The sequence below is a fragment of the Bos grunniens genome, chromosome 4, assembly GCF_055505025.1.
Source record: "Bos grunniens cultivar Pamir isolate PY7600 chromosome 4, Bosgru_T2T1.0, whole genome shotgun sequence".
In the NCBI taxonomy this organism is placed as follows: Eukaryota; Metazoa; Chordata; class Mammalia; order Artiodactyla; family Bovidae; genus Bos; species Bos grunniens.
Window position 1 is genome coordinate 81,939,145 of NC_141168.1, and position 26,324 is coordinate 81,965,468.

General features: G+C 37.0%; 1 protein-coding gene across 16 annotated transcripts in view; it reads right to left on the reverse strand.

Moving 5' to 3' along the window:
- CACNA2D1 (calcium voltage-gated channel auxiliary subunit alpha2delta 1) overlaps window positions 1-26,324 on the reverse strand; it is a 527,964-nt gene that overhangs the window by 283,994 nt on the left and 217,646 nt on the right. The window lies entirely within an intron of this gene.

Below are 26,324 nucleotides of genomic sequence, written 5' to 3' on the forward strand. Positions count from 1 at the left end.
CATGCCTTTGACATAAAGAAATTTCAAAGCCAGGTCAAATAAATCTGATGCATTTCCAAAGCCAACTAAAAATTTAAACAAAATTAAAGAGAGACAGGAAATTTCATTTTAGGTAAAGATAAAATTGCAATCATTTTATGGTGGCTATTATATTACTGCCACAAGCAAGATCTACTATCAGTCATGGTGAAGTTCCACACACATACAAAATAATATTTCTATCGTGGAAATATTTTATCAGGCTGGTACATAACCATATGTCTATCTCATTAATTTCAAATGAAAAGAAAGGAAAAATAAATTTAAGGATATTAAAATGCAGAATAGTTTCAGGAGCAAAATATCATTAATATTTCTTTTTGAACATTTGTCCAGTTCTTTCTTCCTCATATTTGACACCATCATCATAATCAATGTAAATCGAGCTAACACACATTAAGTTGTTTTTTCTAATGTGGGAGATATTATACTACAGCTTTACCGAGACTATTATTTAATTCTCAGATAAATTCTTACAGAAGGTACTACTTTTATCCACACTTAAGAGATAAAACTGATGCTTAAGGAGGCTCACTTACTGAAGTTCAGACAGTTAGTAAATACTGATCTTAAAATAGAGAAAATTTTCTCTAGACCTAGATCTAGAGTTGAACACAACTGAGTGAGTAACACAGTTCAGACCTAGAATTATAAGCCTGCAATATGCTGCTTCTCCAGGAAATGGCTAGGTTATCTGCAAGTATTTTTTCCCCAAAACTTTAAACTTTATTTTGCGTTGGGTTATATCCAATTAACAATGTTGTGGTAGTTTCCGGTGAGCAGCAAAGGAACTCAGCCATACATACATGTATCCATTCTCCCCCAAATCTCCTCCCATCCGGGCCAGCGCATAATATCGAGCAGAGTTCCATGTGCTATACAACAGGTCCTTACTGGTTATCCATTTTAAATACAGTAGTGTGTATAGGACCTTCCCAAAGTTCCCAACTATACCTTCCTCCCATCAACCATAAATTCATTTTTTAAGTCTCTGAGCCTCTATTTCAAAAGTAAGTTTACTTGTATTTCTTTTTAGATTCCACATATAAGGGATGTCATACAATATTTCTCCTTCTCTTTCTGACTTACTTCACTCAGTATGAGTTCTATCCATGTTGCTGCAGATGTCATTATTTCATTATTTTTAATGGCTGAGTAATATTGTATATATGTATCACATTTTCTTAATCCATTGCTCTGTTGATGGCCATTTAAGTTATCTTCAAGTCTTTACTCCAAATTGTTTTCTACTTGATAATATTTCCAAAGATATTCCCTATTATAGAATAGGAGTGTAGGATTTTTCTGCATTGCAAATTTATAGTTTTTTTTTTTTTAGTTACCAATTTATTAATCACCAAGAAAGGCAATGACAACCCGCTCCAGTACTCTTGCCTGGAAAATCCCATGGATGGAGGGGCCTGGTGGGCTGCAGTCCATGGGGTCGCTAGGAGTCGGACATGACTGAGCGACTTCACTTTCACTTTTCACTTTCATGTACTGGAGAAGGAAATGGCAACCCACTCCAGTGTTCTTGCCTGGAGAATCCCAGGGACGGGGGAGCCTGGTGGGCTGCCATCTATGGGGTCACACAGAGTTGGACACGACTGAAGTGACTTAGCAGCAGCAAGAAAGAACTGATCAGAGAAGGAAGGTCCAACTTCTGATACAGATGCAAAGCTTCATTTTCTCTATAGCAGCTGAGAACCAGACACATTGTGTCCAGACACATACAGGTCCATCTGAGTTTCATATCTTTACTGACTTCTGTTAGAATTTTGTTCTGTTAGAATATTCTGTTAAAATATTGTTTGAATATTTTTCTCAAGAACTCTCAAGCAAGTGGCTTATGATATGAGTCAATTAAAATTTTGAACAGTTAGATATTTTGGATTGCATGTTTTTAAATTTATATTTAGTTGAAAAATAATTGCTTTACAGAATTTTGTTGTTTTCTGTCAAAGTTCAACATGAATCAGCCGTTAAGTATTCATATAAACCCTCCCTTTTGAACCTCCCTTCCATCTTCCTCCCCATCCCATCCCTCTAGGTTGATACAGAGCCCCTATTTGAGTTTCCTGAGACATACAGCTTTGTTTTTAACATTTTAAAATAATCAGAGTAAAGAAATTAGCCTATAGTTGTGAAAAAGGAACCAGGGTAGGCAGATCAGATCAGTCTCTCAGTCGTGTCCGACTCCTTGCGACCCCATGAATTACAGCACACCAGGCCTCCCTGTCCATCACCACCTCCCGGAGTTCACTCAGACTCACGTCCATCAAGTCAGTGATGCCATCCAGCCATCTCATCCTCTGTCGTCCCCTTCTCCTCCTGCCCCCAATCCCTCCCAGCATCAGAGTCTTTTCCAATGAGTCAACTCTTTAAGCTTTCCCTAAATGGCCTTCATGGGATCCTCCATTTCAGGACAGCTTTGTTTCTTTTCTTTGGTGCTAAAATTAATTTTAAATTGAAAATACTGATCAAAGAAGATGTTTCAAAAACTTATTCACTTGTAAAATGACAGTGTAAGATCCCCTAAGGAATTTACAATTGTGTAAATTATTTACATAATATACACTTATCTAAAAAATATAAACGGTTTGGGGACAACAAAGACTTAAAGAGACCTATACAACCTATAACTATATAGATACAAGTAGTATAAGTAAAACATTTTTGATTTAGTAAGAATTTCATTGTTTTATTACTGACAGCCATATAGTGCATACTTCATAAAAATTATTTTATATAGCTTTTCTTAAAACCTGGAGAGAACATTATTTTTTTCAGTTTCTTTGTCACTTATATAACAGTATCATGATTCTACCTCGAGAATTTTATGCCTCCAATAGTACCAGAAAACCATAAGCTTTTCGTTATTATTTTTGCTGTTTATATGTAATACTTAGTAACTATTAAAAGACTAATATCTGTTGCATTTATTTTTAAATAAAGAATTATAACCAGAAGTATAAGTGACCTTATATTTTAACATTTTAGGAATATCTTCAAAGGAAAGTTATTTTCTTTGAATAAAAAAGATATATTTTCATAGTTCCCCTGCTTTAAATTTTTATAAATAAGAAAACTGTTAGAAAGGTTCACAAAGTAACTTTAAATCTAGTCATACTTAAGTAAAAAGTACAAACTTGATCCTAAAATTAAAACTACATTTTAGTTACAAAAATACCTGAACAACATTCTCATCTGTTTTATGATTAATTTTATCTTATTTTGATAAGAACATTAAAATATCAATATAAAAGGTACTTACCAAAAATAGAATACCCATACAAAATATTTTAGACAGGAAAAGTCTACAATATTGACAGTTGATTTTCATATGTAGAATCTTTATGAAAGGATAACTTCCCTTTTAATGATATCAAGATTACTGCAGATTTCTTTATTGGTTTGTTCTTCAAAAGTAGTAAGCATGGTTTCTGAGAATGACAGAAGTCATGGCCATTAATAAAAAAACCTTTATAAGCATCTCACTTCGGGCTGCTATAAAAATCACTGTGCACTAGGCGGCTTAAGCAACAGAAGTGAAGTCTGGAAGGCTGGAGGTCACAATATACATTCAATCTCATGACGTGTTTATACTCTTAAAAATTACTGAGGACTCCAAAAGGTTTTGGGTATGTGGGTTATATCTGTTAGCACTTATTCTATTAGCAATTAAACTAAGAGTCTTTAATTTATAACCTACTGATTCTTTTAGTAAAAATAATAATCTTCATATTATATGATTAAATAACATAGTTTCATGAAAATAAACAGATTTTTTAAGAAAACAATGAGAAGAGTGGCAAAGATACATAGTGTGAAAATAAAGGAATATTTTAGTGTGCTTTATAGACAACTGTGGATAAACTTTTGTGATACCACATCATAACTCAACAAACAGAAATTTCTAAAATTTCTTAAAGGTTAGTGCAATGAAAAATCTGAAACCCTATCAACGAACATTTCCTTCTGTATTACACTGAAATAGATTATTGGTATATTTTACATGTGAAGTATTTTTTTACTCATGAATAATGTGTAACTTGCACTCCCTCTCAAAGGGTTCTGTAGAGTCCCAGATGAGCCTCAACCACACTTTAAGAATCAATGATTCTGAATGTTTAAATACAGACAACTTCTCAAACACTTTCACATTATACACATGCCAAATAAATATTACACTTTGAGTTTGCATATTACACATAAGACTCACTCCTAATACTTTGTCTACAATAGATTCTTGGAATTCCTACCAGAGCTAGGACATGGTCTTAGATTTCCAACCTCAGGGTGAAACAACTATTTATTGTTAAATCAGCTCACTGTTAGAATAATATTAAACTATTTACAAATGCTAATAGCACATCAAAATGACTGCCAGACAAGTTACAGAATAATTTCTATAACGGTGCTTTTAAAGTCAATACCATGATTTTGATACAAAAAAAAATCCTTATAGTCAAAAGAGCTGAACAATTTTAAGTAATGAAAGGCCTGCCGGCTGTAATAAAAATAAGGGTTTCCTTTCAATCTCTCTAAAATACCAATTGTTTTTACCACTATATGAGGAATCACAGCCCCTCTTCAAAATCAGGACCCATTTCTTTAGGTGCTAGTAGAATATCATCCTAATATGAGCAAAATAATTAGTAAAGGAGGAAACTGAAAGTCCCTCAGTCGTGTCCGACTCTTTGCGACCCCGTGGACTGTACAGTCCATGGAATTCTCCAGGCAGAATACTGGAGTGGGTAGCCGTTCCCTTCACCATGGGATGTTCCCAAGCCAGGGATTGAACACAGATCTTGTGCATTGTAGGTGGATTCTTTACCAGCTAAGCCACCAGGGAAGCCCCAAAATATTGGAGTAAGTAGCCTATCCCTTCTCCAGCGGATCTTCCTGACCCAGGAATTGAACTGGGGTCTCCTGCATTGCAGGCAGATTCTTTACCAGCTGAGCTATCAGGGAAGCCCCAATAAAGGAGTGGTGGATGGAAAAGATAGAGTTGCTGTTGGCCCCAGAATAGAAAGAGGCAGTCCAAAGATGAAGTTCAAATTGAGAAACAACAATAACTTATAAGAGTCATTATCAGAAGCTAATCGTTCATGGTCAGTTGAGATCTGGGTGGCCAGAAAAAGCTATTCTAGGCTACAGACATATTAACTATAGTGATAGGGACCTATGGCTAAAGTTGTATGACTTTATATACTGAAAAATGAAGATTTTTATTCCATGAATCAAGTGAACTTTTCCATTGGGTCCAATCTAACAGAAGAGATTATTTATCAAAACTACTTTCTCCCCTGTGACAACTTCCCTGCCATCCTCAAGACACACACCTGCTTACTGATTTCTGGAAAGTGAAACTGTTAGTTGCTCAGTAGTGTTGGACTCTGTGATCTCACGGACTGTAGCCTGCCAGGCTCCTTCGTCTATGGAAGTCTAGGCAAGAATACTGGAGCAGGTTGCCATTCCCTTCTCCAGGGGATCTTCTGACCCAGGGATCAAACCTGGGTCTCTTGCATTGCCAGCAGATTCTTTAGTATCTGAGACACCAGGGAAGCCCTTCTACTTTCTAGAGAACACTTTATGGTTCCTTTTAAACTATTATCATTTAGCATACAGCTAAGCTCTTGAGGGCAGATATCATGTCTTACTTTTTTTTATTAAATGTTAAGTTTCTAATTGCCACAGACTAGATACTAAACAAGTGTAATGATTATTTACTTATTAAATAAATATCCCATTAAAATTTAAAAGTTTTTTCAGGATTTTTTATTGTTCCTAGCTTCACTTTTGTATTCTGCTTCTAGTGTTTTATCTAAAATGCTAAATTGTCACTCAGCTTATTCCGAAAAAAGATTTTACTTTCAATGCACTAGATCTCTAAACATTAAAAACTCTAAAACACACTGTACAATGTTTTCCATTCTCTTCCATCTGTCAGCCTTACAACCTTTCCTCAAAGTATCCACTACTGAAAATATCTACGGTACACGTGAAAAATTTACTCAGCCAGGCAACGTGATCAGCGTGCAGTACTTGTCATTTTTCTTTTCTCCTTTCTGTCTAGATGTAGAAATAGGGGAACATAGTGAGCCTCGTGCTATACTTGTACTTCAGTTGAAGGACCTTGTGGGCAAATCATACCTCTGAATGGTACTGATATTTCCCTTTTAGGGTTGTTGTGTGGATTAGACAATATACATGGAAAGCATCCCATGCACAGTGGGTATTTAACACATTCTGCCAAGCTGCCAAGTCGCTTCAGTCGTGTCTGACTCTGTGCGACCCCATGGACTGCAGCCTACAAGGCTTCTCCGTCCATGGGATTCTCCAGGCAAGAACACTGGAGTGGGTTGCCATTTCCTTCTCCAATGCATGAAAGTGGAAAGTGAAAGTGAAGTCGCTCAGTCGTGTCTGACTCTTAGCAACCCCATGGACTGCAGCCTTTCAGGCTCCTCCATCCATGGGATTTTCCGGGCAACAGTACTGGAGTGGGGTGCCTTTGCCTTCTCCCATTTAACACATTACTGAGCCTTATAAAAAAAAAAAAACCTTCACTGCCATCAGGCTTGTCCAGAACACCATCATTTCTACTTAAACAACTGCAACTGCTCCTATTTGATTTTTCTGATTCCATGTGTGTCCCCCATTCCCAACGCATGCAGTGAGCCTTCTTACAATATAAATCTGATGTTACTCTCTTGCTCAAAATCATCCAATGGCTTCCCTTTCTTGCACCTATTATGAAAGATCGGAAGCAATGTGCATTGCACTCTCACTACCAACCTCATCTCCCATGGAGATATTCCTCACACTACTTTGCCGGGGGCCTTCTGGTTCCATAAACAGACTAGGCACACTCTGGCCTTGGAGACTTATTACATCTGAGATCCACTGCCTGGAACGCTCTTCCTTTCACTTCCCTTACTTTGCTTCCATGGTCTACTCAAATATTGCCTTATCATCACCCCTTCCTAGCAACCTCCTGCAACTCCACTCCTGTCACTCTGCTTCATCCAGTCCTACCTGCTGAAGATCAAGAACAGTTTCTGCTACTTGGAGGCCCCTCAAAAGTATCTGCTAAATGAATGAATATATAATTAATAATAATTCTTAAAAAGTCCAAATACATGCAGAATTGTAAAATTATGGAAAAACATTTCTCATGAACTTAATTTTTTATTTAACTATTATTACAGTTTGTTTTTATTTTTTAACTTGGAGGATAATTGCTTTATAATGTTGTGTTGGTCTCTGTCATACAAAACTGTGAATCTGTCGTAAGTATATACATGTCCCCACCCTCTTGAACTTTCCTCCCATCCCTCCTCATCCCATCCCACCCCTTTAGGTTGCATGACCTTTAATTTAAAAATAAGAATAGCTAGTATTCATTGAAAGCTTATTTATCATACATGAGGCATTAACTAATTTGTTCCTCACACAAAACTGATGCTGTAGGAATAATCATTGTCCCAGATGAAAAAACTGAGGTTCAACAAGCTATATAATTAGCTCAAGGTCCTTCCTTCAGCGAACACACTAATTTTCAAGAAGAACTTCACAACAGAGATACTTTAAGTCTTACAACATTCATTTTCTTGTAGGGTTCATAAAATCATTTTGATCTACTGTTACTATGTGTCAAATGATTTGCTGCGATTCAAGGAGCATTTTTTCCTGTCATGTTGGGAAAGGTAGGAAATAAGACAGGACCTATTTCTCAGTCAGCCCACACTTGATAGTTCACAGAGGTCTGAGGAGACGTAGCTCTCTGTCTCAACAGAAGCTGCATGAACTGCTCCTGTTCATCAATCATGCAGTGGCTGTTTACTCATCCCCAGGCCACATGTCCCTCCACATGGCATCTGGGTCTTCCTCTCAGCAAAGCTACAATGTGCAATGACAGATGAAATTCTGCTCCTATTTGGATGTGAAATTCAAAACTAAGTTGAATGTCTCACAGTTGGAAAACAAACTTAGATCACTAATGAGACACAAAATTCATGCTTGATAAGACTGTCCAATGTAAAAATGTATTCACTTTCAAATTCATGATGAAAAATTAATACACAGAACTATACAAAAATCATTCTCTCTTAACTTTTGCTGTATTCTAATTTATAGACTAATTTTTGTTTAAGTGACCCTGCTACTTTGCTGAGAGAATTGTTCAAAGGTAGAAAAATAAATTGACAGAAATTAATGCAGGGAGCAGTAAGAATTATGACCAGAAGTAGTTATGTTATATAACATAGAACCTATTCTACAGCCTCTGCCAATTATGGAATTAAATCACTATGGATACAGCTAGGAAATAGGGGAATAGAATGCTAATATAAAAATCAAGAACTAGGCTTTTTGTTCTTTACAAAAGGTAGCTGACTGGCTTACCTACTCTGTACTTTAATAAGCTCACTATAAAATTTATGTAATCACTTAGATTTCCTGCCTGACTCAAAGTTCAATGAAGAATGGTGCTGATTTTGAGATTCATGAATCACCTACCAGAATGAGATTCATCAATCTCTAGAAACTGTCCACAGTATTTTGTGTAGGCATTTATATGTCAATTTTTCTGTAAAAACTTCCACATCTTACACCAATTTTTCAAGGGAATCCATGACTTAACAGAGTTTAAGAAAAAATAGCCTGCTCAATATAATCATGAAAAATAGGTGCTCTTTGATATTTGTGTATTTTATATGCATACACACATGCATATAGAAATATATGGAAGAGAAGTTTTATAAGACTCACAACCAAGATTCCCGTTTGGGTTTAAGTCACCTACATAAAGGAATGTCAACTCATCCTCTACCAGAGCACAGTTTTTAAATTGCTAATTTATTAATGTGTTGAATAGACAGAGGCAGTCCTTCTGATCCTATTTTCTATCAACATAAGTGTATTTCCAAAATGGCTGACAATGACCCATTTAATTGAGCACCCATGCATATTTATCATGGCTCTCCATGCAAATGCAGACTTGAAATAGGTCTAAGGTTTGTAGAGAAATTAAGTGCTATAAAGATAATAGTTTATTCATCATTCAAAATGAAACCAATTCCCAAATGCAAAACACATGTTAAAACATCCTTCATTATTCTACTTTAGTGCTGCTTTAGTACAAAATATGAAGAAGGCAATGGCACCCCACTCCAGTACTCTTGCCTGGAAAATCCCATGGGTGGAGGAGCCTGGTAGGCTGCAGTCCATGGGGTCGCTAGAGTCGGACACGACTGAACGACTTCACTTTCACTTTTCACTTTCATACACTGGAGAAGGAAATGGCAACCCACTCCAGTGTTCTTGCCTGGAGAATCCCAGGGATGGCGGAGCCTGGTGGGCTGCCATCTATGGGGTCGCACAGAGTCGGACACGACTGAAGCGACTTAGCAGCAGTAGCAGTACAAAATATATAATTATATTTAAAAAATCATGTCCTACGTAGTTGTTTAGTTGGTTTAGGTGGTCAGTCCTTCTTAGACATCTTTTGAAAAGTACAGGTGAATAAGAGTCCATTTAGGACCAACTGACTTTCTTACACCAAAGACTCACTGATTCTCATTAAGAAATATGAACAGCTCAAAATGCCGTCACCAACATGCCAACAATCGCCTCCACAGCTCACCAATCACCATTTATTGAGGGCTGACTTACACTCTGCTGGGCATTTCACACATATTTTCTCATCTGTTCTCACAAGAGATTGAAAGGAAGGCCACTGAAGTGCATTTTAAATGAGGTAAAGGATTATTACCTAGACCTCCTTTCTGGGTCAAAGGCTTTTCCTATTACACATTTTTTTGGAGAAAGGGAAGAACTGATTTAACTTCTCAGACAAGTGTGCAGACTCTGAGACATTTCGTCATTCTGCTGGCATATCATCTCTTCAGAGGGATTGATTAAAAAACAGCTGAGTTACAGGGACAATGGAACAGGCTTTCTGAGTACAGATAAGGAAAGGATCCCTTCAATTATCCATCATATTAGAAATTAAAACAGATTCATCGGACACAACTGAAATGACTAAGCAGTAACCATAGACCAACAAAAAAGAAAAGAATATCCCAAAGGAAGAAGAAATATGAGATTCAGGGGCTTACTCCTATAATATTAGACAGAGAAACTATCTTAACTGTTATTCTGCACTTCTCATTTAACTCCCAAATTGTATGTGTTTATATACTTCATTATACACTAGATCTTTTAGTCCTTCATTTAGTCCTTCTAAACGAAGAATCACTTGAACCAGATGCTGTGCTCAGTTTAACTTGTAGTATAAAATCTATTTTAGGAGGTTTTCACTTTGCATTATATAAAACACATAAATTATTACAATTCTTATCTGCTGGACAATGAAAAATTTTAAACGACCTTGGGATGATTTGCTCCCAAAATTTCATGCTAAAAATTAAAACTACTTAAAAAAAAAACAAAAAAACCTGAATACAGATTAATAAAATTGAAAGATGTTGCTCTAGGGCTAAATACAGTCTCTAGAATATAAAGAGTTGAAAAAATAATAAAATAGTGTCCATCCCCCACCTTCGTGGTAGCAAACTTATTCATACTAAAAGAGCTCAGGACCTTTGGTCTGAAAGGTTGGAAAAAGTTAAAAATGACCCAGCCAACAATACGTCATCGTGTTACATGGCTCACAAAGAACAGGAAAAGGTCTTTAAACGCCGAGATATACAAGTGCAACTGATCTTCCAAAAGTATGAGAAAATAAATTGTATAAACTACAAAATTGAGAGTTCGCTATTGATTCTGGCAAAGGCTCTAGGATAGGTTTTGAGTCCTGAGAAGATTAAATTGCATCAAGTATCTGACTGGTTATTGGTTTAGAAAGCTATTAAGATCTCTTCTGAACCAGAAATTATAGGCCTATCAGTAATAGGGACTGGTTTGGGTTCTCTGGATAAACATGTTCCTAGAATGATGGAGAAAATGTATTAGATTAACACAGTTTAATAAAAACCTCACATGATAGCAGTATATGGCCTAGTAATTTAGAGGGATTCTCTGGATCTGATTAGATCTGATTCTGTTCTTACTCCTGTTTCATAATCCTTTATCTGAAAATTTCAGGGCCAGAGTTTAGAATACTTTTAAAAATTTTACAGAGAAAAAATACAATTTTACATTGTATAGATGAATATATACAAATGAATATGCTATTACATTAAACTTCCCAGCACCCAATATTAAACACAGTGAAATGTCAATTGCACTGTGTTTAATACTGGGTTATGGGAATTCAGTAAATAAGAGCTCTCTATAAATAAGGGCTCATGTACCTATAGTTTTGTGACTTCACATTAATTATTTAATTGCTACAGGCAAATTATTTAGTTACTATGAATTTCAGTTCCCACATCTTGAAAAACAAGGTAAGAACAACTATCTTAATGGATGCTGGTGATAATCTAATAAAAGAGTGTACGTAAAACACTGGATAGAAAACCAGGAATTATCATGACACACCTGGAACCAGACACTCTGGAATGCAAAGTCAACTGGGCCTTAGGAAGCATTTACTATGAACAAAGCTAGTGGAGGTGATGGAATTCCAGCTGAACTATTTCAAATCCTAAAAGATGATGCTGTGAAAATGCTGCACTCAATATGCTAGCAAATTTGGAAAACTCAGCAGTGGCCACAGGACTGGAAAAGGTCAGTTTTCATTCCAATCCTAAAGAAAGGCAATGCCAAAGAATATTTAAACTACTGCACAATTGCACTCATCTCACACTAAGCAAAGTAATGTCAACATTCTCTAAACAAGGCTCCAACTGTACGTGAACCGAGAACTTCCAGATATTCAAGCTGGATTTAGAAAAGGCAGGGGAGCCAGAGATCAAATTGCTGACATCTTCTGGATCATAGAGAAGGCAAGGGATTTGCAGAAAAAAACATCTACTTCTGCTTCACTGACTACTCTAAAGCCTTAGACTTAGAGTTGCGGACCACAACAAATGGTGGAAAATTCTTAAAGAGATGAGAATACCAGACTGCTTTACTTGCCTCCTGAAAAATCTGTGTGTGCCAGTTAAGAAGCAACAGTTAGAACTGGAGATGGAACAGACTGGTTCCAACTTGGGAAAGGAGTGTATGACAAGGCTGTATAATATCACCCTGCTTATTTAACATATGTAGAGTGTGTTAGTTGCTCAGTCATGTCCGACTCTGTGACCTCATGGACTTCATAGCCTGCCAGGCTCCTCTGTCCATGGAATTCTCCAGGCAAGACTATTAGAGTGGGTACCCTCTCCCTTCTCCAGGGGATCTTCCCCACCCAGGGATAAGACCTGGGCCTCTTGCCCTACAGGCAGATTCTTTTATCATCTGAGCCACCAGGGAAGCCCCCAGTACATCATGTGAAATGCTGGGCTGGATGAATCACAAGCTGAAATAAAGACTGCTAGAAGATATATCAATAATCTCAGATATGCAGATGATACCATCTTAATGGCAGAAAGTGAAGAGGAACTAAAGAGTCTCTGAATGATGATGAAAGAGGAACATGAAAAAGTTGGCTTAAAACTTAACATTCAAAATACTAAGATTAGGGTATCCAGTCCTGTCACTTCATGGCAAACAGATGAGGAAAAAAAATAGAAACAGTGACAGATTTCATTTCCTTGGGCTCTAAAATCACTGTGGACTGTGAGTGTAGCCATGAAATCAAAAGACATTTCCTCCTTTGAAGAAAATCTATGACAAACCTAGACAGCATATTAAAAAGCAGAGACATCACTTTCAACAAAGGTCCATACAGTGAGAGCTAAGTTTTTTCCAAAAGTCAGGTACAAATGTGAGAGGTGGACCATAAAAAAGGCTGTGCTTTCAAACTATGGTGTTGGAGAAGACGCTTAAGTGTTCCCTGGACAGCAAGGAGATCAAACCAGTCAATACTAAAGGAAATCAACCCTGAACAGTCATTGGAAGGACTGATGATGAAGCTCTAATACTTCGGTCATCTGATGCAAAGAGCTAACTCACTGGAAAAGACCCTGATACTGGGAAGGATTGAGGGCAGGAGGAGAAGGGGACAACAGAGGATAAGATGGTTGAATGGCAATCCACTGATCACCAACTCGATGGACATGAGTTTGAGCAAACTTTGGGAGACAGTGAAGGACAGGGAAGCACAGTGTGCTGCAGTCCATGGGGTTGCAAAGAGTCAGACATGACTTAACAACTGAACAACAACAACAAATTACTAATTTTGCAACCTTTGCCCGAAACCAGTGGTTTAGTGGTCAATACTGCTGCTGCTGCTGCTAAGTCATTTCAGTCGTGTCCAACTCTGTGTGATCCCATAGACGGCAGCCCACTAGGCTCCTGTGTCCCTGGGATTCTCCAGACAAGAATACTGGAGTGGGTTGCCATGTCCTCCTCCAATGCATGAAAGTAAAAAGTGAAAGTGAAGTCGCTCAGTCGTGCCTGACTCTTAGCGACCCCATGGACTGCAGCCTACCAGACTCCTCCGTCCATGGGAGTTTCCAGGCAAGAGTACTGGAGTAGGTTGCCATTGCCTTCTCCGAGTGATCAACACTAGCCACACTAAAAACAAAAAGGGATCTTTAAAAAAAAAAAAAAAGCAATACCTGGGTCCCACACAGTATCAGTTGCACTGGTATTTCTCTCTCTGCTGGTATGACCAGGAACATGACAGTTTTCAAAGGTCCCTCTTGATTCTGATATCAGAGAGATTAAAAACCACTACTCTAAATATATCATCACTGGGAATCCTGGATGCTGCTGTTGGTTTTTTTTTTTTTCCTTTTTGTAGCATCTAATGACTCTCTGAACAAATTCATCATCAAAAAAGGGAATGACCAATTGTTTAAGAAGATATGTCTGCCAGGTTACATAAATAGTCTTTCCATTAGAAATTTCTTAAATTAGTTCAGTGTATATGGACTTAGATTATTAGGTGGTTGTTTTCTCACAGTCTAACTACTTTGAGGAAAATGTCTAGCCCCACAAATACAAGAGACTGAGGCTTAGATCCACAGTGCATCAACTGTGAGGCTCTGGAAGAGCACATCACTTTCCTTGCAGCCTGTGTGTAATGATTCCACTTGCACATGGCTCCCTCTATGATGAGACCCTCTCAGACCCTGTATGACAAAAGAGCTCTGACTCACAACCTCTGAAGCAACCAACTTGGGAAACCACACTACATTTCTGCAGCAACTTGCTCAGCACTGTCAGAACTTGGTCAAAGTTCTGCCAGCATCTCTATACTCTTGCCCTGTATTACAACTCAGGATCAACCAAAGAAAGCCATCTATGTGCCCAACCAATCACATGAGATGCCCCACTTCTGGACAGTCCTCCGTAGCTTCCCCTTGCCAACATCTTCCTATCACAGAACACTCTAAGCCCTTCCTCTTTTTTTTGTAATGCTGTCCCACTCCCCTCCTTGCCCCTGTGTCTAGGCCAAGTACAAGTGATGGTGGCTGCCATATAAAACTCAGAATAGACAGCCTCTGTCTTTTCTAACAGGCAAGGTCTTCATTTACTTCCAAAGGTCGGTGTATGAGCAGCATAAAGGCTAGGAACACAGCTCCATTTCCTGTTACATTTTCCCCATCCATTCATTTAAACTTTGTGTGGAAGGACAACATACACGCAGAAAGTCACATCTCCCAAGCATAAAACTCAATGAATTTTTATAAACCAAAACTATGGTTTTTCTAGTAGTCAAGTATGGATGTGAGAGTTGGACCATAAAGACAGCTGAACACTGAAGAATTGATGCCTTTGAATTGTGGTACTGGAGAAGACTCTTGAGAGTTCCTTAGACTTCAAGGAGATCAAACCAGTCAATCCTAAAAGAAATAAAGCCTAAATATTCATTGGAAGGACTGACGCTGAAGCTCCAATACTTTGGCCACCTGATACAGAGCCAACTCATTAGAAAAGACCCTGATACTGGAAAGGACTGAGGGAGGAGGAGAAGGTGTGACAGAGGATGAGATGGTTAGTAGCATCACCGACTCAGTAGACAAGGGTGTGAGCAAACTCCAGGAGTTGGGGAAGGACAGGGAAGCCTGGCATGCTACAGTTCATGGGGTTCCAGAGTCAAACTACTTATCAACTGAACATCAATAACAAACACACTTGTGTAATGAGCTCTGAGGTGAAAAAACTCCATGTTTTGAGCAGCCCCCAAATACCCTCCTTTGCACTCCCTTCCAGGCACTAGAGTTTCCCCCAGAGTAACTTCCATGCTAACTGCTAATCCCAGTGCAGCTTGGCTTGCTTGATATTTTATTGATATGGAATTAGGGAAAAGTATCCACTTGTGGTATCCAGCTTTCTTCACTCAAGGCTATGTTTCAGATTTGTCCTTTTTATTGCATATTTTCACTGCCATATCATATTCCCATGTCATAAATGTACCACGGTTTATGCTTCCATTTTTACTGTTGATGGACATTTGAGTAGCTTCCAGTTTGGTGCTATTAAAAATAGTGCTGATCACTATTTACAATAGCCAAGATATGGAAACACCTAAATATCCATTGACAGATAAATGGATAAGGAAGATGTGGAACATATACGATGGAATACTACTCAGCCATTGAAAAGAATAAAATAACACCATTTGCAGCAACATGGATGGACCTAGAGACTACTTTAACAGTAAGTACTGAGCAACTTCACTTTCACTTTTCACTTTCATGCATTGGAGAAGGACATGGCAACCCACTCCAGTGTTCTTGCCTGGAGAATCCCAGGGACAGGGGAGCCTGGTGGGCTGCCGTCTATGGGGTCGCACAGAGTCGGACACAACTGAAGCGACTTAGCAGCAAAGTAAATCAGACAGGGGAAGACAAATACCAAATAGTATCACTTATATGTGGAATCTAACATACAACACGAACGAACATATCTATGAAAGGAAAAAACAGACTCACAGATATAGAAAACAGACTTTTGGTTGCTAAGGAGGAGAAGTGTGAGGAAGGGAAGGATCGGAAGTTTGGGATAGCACATACAAGCTATTAGATATAGGATGATAAACAACAAAGTCCTACTGTAGACCACAGGTAACTATATTCACTACCCTATGATAAACCATAATGGAAAAAAATATGAAAAAGAGTCTATGTATACATGTATAACTGAGTCACTCTGCTCTATAGCAGAAATTAAAAACCACATTGTAAATCAACTATACTTCAATAATTTTTTTTTAAATAGCACTGCTATGAATGAACATTTTTGCACTCTTACATTCATATAAGTGAAAGACAGGGAAGCCTGGTGTGCTGCAGTCCATGGGTCGCAAACAGTCAGACATGACTTAGTGACTAAACAACAATAAACATTGCAGTGTATGTCTTTTGGCAACCTACACATTTCTATCAAGAAATGTATCTAAGAACTGCACAATTATAGTGTATACATATGTTTCACTTTGATATATACAAAAGTGTATCTCTAATTTAAAAATAAATCATGGAAACCATGTACTGGCTCCCAATTAAAACTAAAGGAAGAAACTTAGTGTTTGAATTGATACAACCCCAACCTTGTATTCTCTATCATGCTACTGTTATTTGAAAAGACTGCTTTAAACTTTTACTTCTGCAAAAAGAGAAAGAAAAACACTGCAGATAGTATGCCAGTTTTACTTCTAGAAATATACAGACTAGCTTTTGTGAAATAAAATAATTTACATCTACTGGAAATACATCTATCCAAGAATACCAGTATAATAAAAGCATCCTTGGCTTTCCTTTTATATAGTATAAAAAGAAAAGAAGCTGCTTCCATTTTAGAGAATCTTAAAATTAAGCAGGACAAACTTCTCCCTTATATAAGCTACTTGAGGTAGGGACCAGGTCAAATTCACCTTTATATTCCTACATTTATACCTCCAGTACATAGAAGGCTCTGGTTCAATGCTTATAAAATAAATGAATCCTCAAAAAGAAACATCAGCAAATGTTCCCCTTGAAATGTTCTTTTAACGAGAAGGTAGGACACTTGATAAAATTACTTAAAACTGCCTCCCCAGCTTGCCTTTTGTTGTTTGTGCTTCAGGCCCCAGTGCAAACTGCAGAGACCCTGCCACAGTGGAAGACTGGAAAGGACTTGAACCAAAAGAAGAAAAGTAATTGTTTGCATTTTACCCACTCTGGTTACACAGACTGTTCACCTATGATTTGTGTAAGAGCCCTCCAACCCCAACGCTGGATGGAGGGAAATTCTGCTTGGTATCAGTGTACCTGGAACCAGGCACAAGAAGAAGTCAGAAATGCAAGTGAGCCACCAAATCTGGAAGCTTCGATTCACATTTGTTGCCACATTAACTGTGATTAACTGGCATTAATCTTTTACACTTGCTAAGAGATGGTAGCTCAAAGGGTAAGGACTCTGCCTGCAATGCAGGAGACCAGGATTTGATCCTTGGGTTGAGAAGATCCCCTGGAGAAGGAAATAGCAACCCACTCCAGTATTCTTGCCTGGAAAATCCCATGGATGGAGAAGCCTGGGAGGCTACAGTCCATGGGGTTGCAAAGAGTTGGACAGGACTGAGTGACTTCACTTCACTTCAAGAGACGGTTAGGTCAGATTGCCAATAACATGTTTTGGGGAGAACCAGAGAAAGAACCCTGTAGCAAAACACTTCACTTTTGTAAGATTTCAATATACTACCACCAAAAAACAAAACTACATTATAAGATATATAGATACCAGTGTGACAAAAAAATGTCATTGGTAGTTTATTACATACTCTCGCTCTCCAGGTGATCCTGCCCAAGTGAAAAGAAAGAAAATAACAATGATAAAGGAACATTATCACCCCTAATTCCACAACGTTAGCCCAAGAGATGTATGTACTTTTCCTAATGCTTATAGTCTTTGTTCAGTTGTACAATTCTAATAAATCATGATGTGCATACACTTTTAAACTTTTACTTTACCCCATGACACACTGTCTGTATTGAAACACACATCTTATAGTATTTTTTTGTAAAATATAAAATACTCTACTCACCAAAAAAGTTTAAATTATAAATATTCTATTATTGTGTGATATTTAAATTTTGAACAATTTTCTACTATTCTGTGTTTGTGGCTTTCTAGCCCTTTTCCTACCTTATAAACTATTTTTTGAGGACATATACCCAGCAACAGGAATATGAGGCCAAAGAAAATACATTTTTTATTTCTAAAATACTTTTGCCAGTATTACAAATTTAAATTGTCCTAATGTTAAAATTTAAAACAAAGTAGCACCTCAAATCAGAGAAGGCAATGGCACCCCACTCCAGTACTCTTGCCTGGAAAGTCCCATGGACAGAGGAGCCTGGTGGGCTGAAGTCCATGGGGTCGCTAGGAGTCAGGCACGACTGAGTGACTTCACTTTCCCTTTTCATTTTCATGCATTGGAGAAGGAAATGGCAACCCACTCCAGTGTTCTTGCCTGGAGAATCCCAGGGACAGCGGAGCCTGGTGGGCTGCCGTCTACGGGGTCGCACAGAGTCGGACACGACTGAAGCGATGCAGCAGCAGCAGCAGCAGCACCTCAAATTAGGATACCACACTCATTTAGCCCCAATTCATATCACATCGATACATATCATCTACTAAACATAAAGATTTTTCATCTGGCTAATGCTTTCATAAAGTGATACATGTTTTAAAGTAACAAATGTCCCCTTCTTTGTGTTGCCAGCAAATCAGATAATCCACACATTTCTAACTGTAGATTGAGATAAGATATCCATGGGGAAAAAAAGAATATACAAACTTTTATTGAAAACATGTCATGTACCAGACCTTATGTTATAGACTTTCTCATGTGTTATCAAAGGCTGCAAAGCATATTGTAACTGCTCTCATTTGTACAAAATTTACGGTAATGCACTTGGTTTCTATTATAACATCACAAATACACACAGAAAAGACTAAAACTAATATAAATGCTTCAGGATTGTTTTCAAGCAGAAATCCTGAAATATTTAAAATCAGGTAGGTAATTTCTTACAACATGGAAGCAATTAATTTAGATGACATTTAGACGAAAACTTTTTCTTTCCTGACTTTGAGCTACTTATAGAAAAGAAACCCTTCATAAAATTTATGAAAGAATTTATGAAAAAATTTATGAAAAAATTTAGATGAAAGAACTAATGCTAAAGCATCTTAAACTAAATTCATCATAAAAGTATGTTCCAGAAAACATTTTATCCCTAACATATCAATATTTTAGAACACAAACATTTCCAGAACTTTCTTCAGGTGTTCACAAATATTTTTTCCCTTTTTAAGTTAGTTTACTGTTGAAAAATAGTATCCATACAGAAAAGTGTATCAAGTATAATGATTTGAACACGAAGGAAGTACTCATGATGCACTCACATCAAAACCAAATCACCAGCATCTCAGAAATGTCCCTTGTGCTCTAACTTCTAACACCAGAGATTAGTTTTGCCTTCACAGATATTTTTTAATCTAGCAAAGCTCTGATAAATTCTTTGTGACCTTTATTGAAGTATTCATTTAATTTCTGCTAGCTCTTTCATTTCTTCACTGAAGACAGAAATTTATCCCCTGAGATCAAGTGAAGCAGACCTGATGAAAATAGTAATATCAAATTGGCACTGATCGGGACAGCCTTTGAAAGTCTCTCATTGGCACATACTATACACTTGCAGGTTCTATTTTTCCCTTCCACTCTTACAATCACAGCAAAACCAAAAAGATTATGTTTCACTAAAACAACTCAGAGATAGTAGTTATATTTGCATAACATGATTTATTCGTGCTTAGTTCACTACCATCTGTTTTCATATTTTAAGTAGAAAGATTTATACATGTAACAATCTTACATAACCTTTCACATCTATTTTAGAGAGCAGTTGGCCCAAATCTAGATAATTTTTTCTATGTATAGTCATTTCCAAAAGGTAGGACACAAACTCTTCATGTCAGTAAATGTTCTCAGTATAAATAATTTAAAGCCTCATTACACTGTGATAAGAACAACTGCTTGTTCCATTTACAATCAATTATTAATTGAAATATGCATTAAGATATATTAAAATAATGTATATATTAAGATGATATGTTAAGATAAATAATGAATATTAAGATGCCTCCTGATGTTAACCTCTTGAATCCTTTTGTAAAACATAAAACATACACTGAACACAGGAGAAAAACTTCCAAAATTTACTTTTCTTAATGTTTATTTTCTTAGAAATGGTTTAAAATGCTTCTCCTAATCAATGATAAAATAGGATTATATGAGAAACTAGATAATGCTTTTAATTAAAATGTTAAGACTTAATTACCAAAAGTATATACATATGCTATTTCACATCCTATTTTGTTTTTAAGTATTAAATAATATATAGCTAGCAGATTCATCATCATGTGAGACATACTTTTTAAACTACCTTATAATATATCTCAACTAAAATATCACAGAAGGTGGGGTAAGGAATGTAATTATCCAGATATTACATTCACATAAGCATTAACAATTAACACTTACATATAAACATATGTAATATATTTGTACTATTAATTTCTAAAAATTAAATATCTAGCCATATGTTAATTAAATATATGTTCAATGAATTTGTGTCTTTATTATCCATCAAAAGTTTTTCAAGAATAATTTTTTTTTTGTTTTAGAAAAAGATAGCTATTCTTCAATCTTGAAAATTTTTACATTATTTCACCACAAGGGGGCCATAATAATCTTCTTTGAATTTTTCAGACAACCCACAGAAAATTGAAAGGGGAGTCAATCAATCAATGAAAATTAAGTAGTTAAAGAAATGTTTATTAATGCAAAGTATAATTTTTGAAAGTGAACATGAATACAAATTACCTTGCTTTGTCCCATATATATATACTATGCATTTGAAGAGAGAAACTTTTTCTTACTTCTCTCCTAAACAGGCATATCTGCCTCTGGGCTCATAATACAGTTTTACTTTCAATAGAATTAGTATTAAATGTGATGGCCTTTGAGAATTACTAATAAAACTGTTACTATTTAACTGCTGCAACATATCACATGGCAAATATTAAACTCTACCCAACATCCAATGCAGTGAGCAGAGTAGAAACTTGGGAAGGAGTGAAATTACTAAAACGTGTTCACCAGGCTAAACAAGCAAACTAAAAGATGAAAGTAATGTCCAACAATGGTATGCTTTAATTCTGTCCCTCTTCCTCTTAATTAAAATTACTTACAAAACAGATGGACTGGTAAGCTATATAAAGCTACTAAACATTTTGCTCAAATATTCTCCGTGGTGCAATCGGCAAAAATCAACTCCTCTCTGCAGATAAAAATGATATGCTTGTCTCCTGAGAGAACAGTTGAACCAGTCCTAAATGTAAAGTGGAACTAAACCAATTATATTTTAGTCCTTTAGCTGGTGCCTTGGGCCAAGTTATCCAGCATAACCACCAAAGGCAAATGGACTTGAATTAGAAAGACAGGGATGCTTCCTTCCCTGCTCTGGCAACATTATGAATTCGCTATTGCCAATGATCCTTTTAACTGCCAGAAACTCCATCCATTCTCACACATCACTTCAAATTCTGTTAAACCAGAGAAGTGAAAAGTGATGATGATGATAGAAATAGCTGAATAATCAAAGATTAATCAGAAGAATACTGATAAAAGATCTACTGATGATTCTTCTAATTTTATCTTTTTTATTCATTCTCACAGATTTTGCCTAAGATGCCAAGAAACACTGACTGTCCAGTGACTCTGGTGGTTGGACTTTTAGCTTTGGAGCGATAGAGGCACGATAAGCAGTGGGCAACAGTTAAAGAAACAAGAATGTCCTGGGTGTATCCCTAAAACGCCACGGTGCATGAGGCCCAATGATGTCTCTAGACTAAGGAGATGATATTTCTGTGTCTCATTCCCCTCCTCTCTCTAATGAAAATACACTCCCCACTAGCCCTAAGGATGACTGACTTGTGCTAGGAACTAAGTAAGAACTTTCCATGAATGAACCCTACTAACACTCTCAAAAACTTACGTGAAAGGCTAAGAAGAGAACAGAAACAAGCAGACTGACAACTGTTAACATTCTCAGTTGTGTAGCACTGGACTAACAAAAAGACACCTGCTTCCTAAGGAAAACCAAGATTTGAGGAGAAAAATGCAGCATCGAGAGAAAAGGCCTCTCTAGAAACTCTGCTGTTACTAGGTAAACCCCAAACTTACAGAAAGTGAACACCGACTTCCTAGGCAAGAATGATATTTCTAAGCAAATTTTCTGGGGCTTTGGATCCATTCCAAAGCACAGGCTCATTGGGCTTGAATGGAAAATAGAGACAGCATCATTCCAAGAGCCAACCTGCATTAAAAACAGTGCAGATCAATAGTGTACTTGGCATCTGTATGCCAAACTGGTAGGTGCTCCAGGCATGCATAACTAATGCACAAAGTCTTACTTGTTTTTCAAAAGACCTTCAACAAGTTGCACTTGACATTCACAAAAGAGCACACTCTCCGTGATAATGCTATTTCTCTCTTTGGTTTTAAATTAAATGTGACACTCATAATTTAATCTCTACACTAACCAATTGTATATCAGAAAATTGACTCCAAGGAAGCCATTTTCTTCACTGATTTAAGTTACAAAGAGGAATTCAAATAAAGTTATCAGAAGCCTTCTTCTCCTCCTTCAGTAGTGTTGCCTACATTTCAGCTTTTTATAAAAGTATCCAACTTGACAATATAACAAAAGCAGAAGAAAAAGGTTATTATTTTTAAGTTCTATTTGACTTATGTTCTTAACAATGTTTCCTCACTAATGGCAGAGTTCCATGACATAAAACTAATTTGCCATCTACTGCAGGTGATTTTTATTCTGAATTCTAAAATTTTATATTGAAGAGAGAAACAAAATTACAAATGACCCAGTTGGCTAGAACTTGGAAATCTGTTTCCTCAGCAATAGTGGAATCCACTTACATTTCTAACTAGGTATTTTAAATATAATTATAAATTTAAATAGTCTTTATTTTAGTGGGTACACCTAAATCATATACTAGCACCTGTAGAACTGAAATTTGTCACACTAATTCTATAACATTGTGCTTATCATGAATATATTTTAAAGTGTCTAATAGCTGAAAACTTACTGAACACTTTTTTAAATTACAAAGAAACTCAGAATCACAGTCTCCTAAACCCTAAAGCTAAAGTTCTTAAAGTATTTTCCTACTCTTAATAAATCTCAATAATAATAGTCCCTTCCCTTTATAGTCTTTTAAAACTTGGGGTAATGTTAGGAACTAAACAGAAAATTTAACAACTAGAACCTCTAAAACTAGCTCAGTGAATAATTACTCAACACAACATATCAGAGTTGTACGTGTTTTTGGCAAAACATCAGACATATACATACAAACATATCTTTCTGTTTGACTTTTAAGAGTTTTTTTTTTCTCCACATGTCTCCTGATATTTTTTCTACTGTTACTCTCAGGTATGAATAGGTTGTGTCAAACCCTATGCAAGTAAGTACTTTTAATTTTACAGCCAAATCATGAGGAGGTATTAACCTCACTAATGGAATTCGTTCCAAAGTCAAAGCAATTGGTCCAACCAGTGGCTTACATGGAAACCAATTTAAAATTGGCTGGAAATGTCAATATAAAAAATAAGGAAATATGAACCGGACTTACGATGATATAAGCATTACCCACCATTACTGTTATTCTCAGGTATTTATTGTTATACAGTAACAGTAATTTTTTTCAGGCACTATCTCCTACATAATCTGCCATCATCTTCTCCACCATCCTACATTTTAGATAGTATAGATACTATCTTCTTTTGCGGGGTAAGGAAAGTGAAATCACACAACAAATTCACACTGGCAACAAGAATATTAATAAGGATTCAGGATTATCTGTCTAAAAGTCCAGCATTCAACTACTAATGTGTGTCTTACAGAACCAATATTTCTTGTGTTCCTCACTAGCAAGCAGGTAGGCTTATGCTAACCTTTTGAGTAAGTTCTTATTATCACCAAAACTCACTTAAATCTAGTCTAAAAGGAGAGAAGAAAAATCACATCACACCAGTGAGCATTCCCAAATGCACGCTGGAACTACTAATCAGTCCAACCAGCCATGATCAGAACAGATCCAGTCTTCTTTTTCCTCTTCCAGTTTTCAGTTCAGTTCAGTTCAGTCGCTCAGTCATGTCCGACTCCTTGCTGAGATAAAACTGACATAGAGCACTATGTACATTTAGGGTGTACAGCATAATGACTGGACTTAAATACATCAAGAAATGATTACCACAATAAGTTCAGTGAACAGCCATCATTTATTATCAGTTCAGTAACTCAGTTGTGTCTGACTCTTTGCGACCCATTGGGACTACAGCACACCAGGCTTCCTTGTCCATCAACAACTCCCAGAGCCCACTCAAACTTATACCCATCGTGTTGGTGATACCATCCAACCATCTCATCCTCTGTCGTCCCCTTCTCTTCCTGCCTTCAATCCTTCCCAACACCAGGGTCTTTTCAAATGAGTCAGTTCTTCACATGAGGTGGCCGAAGTATTGTAGTTTCAGCTTCAGTAACAGTCCTTCCAATGAATATTCAGGACTGATTTCCTTTAGGAAGGACTGGTTGGATCTCCTTGCTGTCCAAGGGACTCTCAAGAGTTTTCTCTAACACCACAGTTCAAAAGCATCAATTCTTCGGCGCTCAGCTTTCTTCACAGCCCAACTCACATCCATACATGACCACTGGAAAAATCATAGCCTTGACTAGATGGACCTTTGTTGGCAAAGTAATGTCTCTGCTTTTTAATATGCGTTTAGGTTGGTCATAGATTTTCTTCCAAGTAGCAAGTGGCTTTTAATTCATGGCTGCAGTCACCATCTGCAGTGATATTGGAGCCCAAAAAATAAAGTCTGTCACTGTTTCCATTGTTTCCCCATCTATTTGCCATGAAGTGATGGGACCAGATGCCAAGATCTTAGTTTTCTGAATGTTGAGTTTTCAGCCAACTTTTTCACTCTCCTCTTGCACTTTCATCAAGAGTCAATAAGCTCTTTAGTTCTTCTTTGCTTTCTGCCATAAAGGTGGTGTCATCTGCATATATAAGGGTTATTGATATTTCTCCCAGCAATCTTGATTCCAGGTTGTGCTTCATCCAGCCCAGTGTTTCACATGATGTACTCTACACGTAAGTTAAATAGGCAAGGTGACAATATACAGCCTTCACATATTCCTTTCCCGATTTGGAAACAGTCTGTTGTTCCATGTTCAGTCCTAACTGTTGCTTTTTGACCTGCATACAGATTTCTCAAGAGGCAGGTCAGGTGGTCTGGTATTTCCATCTCTTTCAGAATTTTCCACAGTTTGTTGTGATCCACACTCAAAGGCATTGGCCTAGTCAATAAAGCAGAAATAGATGTTTTTCTGGAACTCTTTTGCTTGTTCAATGATCCAGCAGATGTTGGCAATTTGATCTATGGTTCCTCTGTCTTATAGATACAAAATTTCTTGCTGTTTAGTTGTTAAGTCATGTCCAACTATTTTGTGACCACGTGAACTGCAGCTGGTCAGGCTCCTCTGTGCATGGGATTTCCCAGGCAAGAATACTAGAGTGAGTTACCATTTCCTTCTCCAGATCTTCCTAGCCCAGGGATCAAACCTGCATCCTCTGCATTGGCAGGCAGGTTCTTTACCACTGAGCCACCATGAAAGCCGCAGATATAAAGTAAAGGGAATAGAAAAAAACACATTTTCCTTGTGATGAGAATCCTTAGGACTTACCCTTTAACAACAGTGTTAACTGTATTAATGGTGTTGTACATTACATCCTTAGCACATACATTAACTGGAAGTGTGTACCTTTTGACTGCCTCTATCCAATTGCCTCTCCCTCCCCCTCCTGCCTCTAGTAACCACAAACCTGGTATTTTTTTCTATGAGTTTCTTTGAAGTACAACTGCCCTGCAACACTATGTTAGCTCTTGTTGTACAGGACAGTGATTTGATATTTCTATACATTTTTAAATGATCACCACAGTAAATCTAGTTATGACCTGTTACAACACAAAGATATTACATAGTTACTGACTGTATTTCCCACACTAGACATATGATATATGCAACTTGTTTATTTTGCAGTTAGAAGTTTGTACCTTTTAACCTCCCTTATTTATTTCCTCCCCTCTAGCAACTACCTGTTTGCTCTCTGTAACTATCTCCATTTTGTTTGTT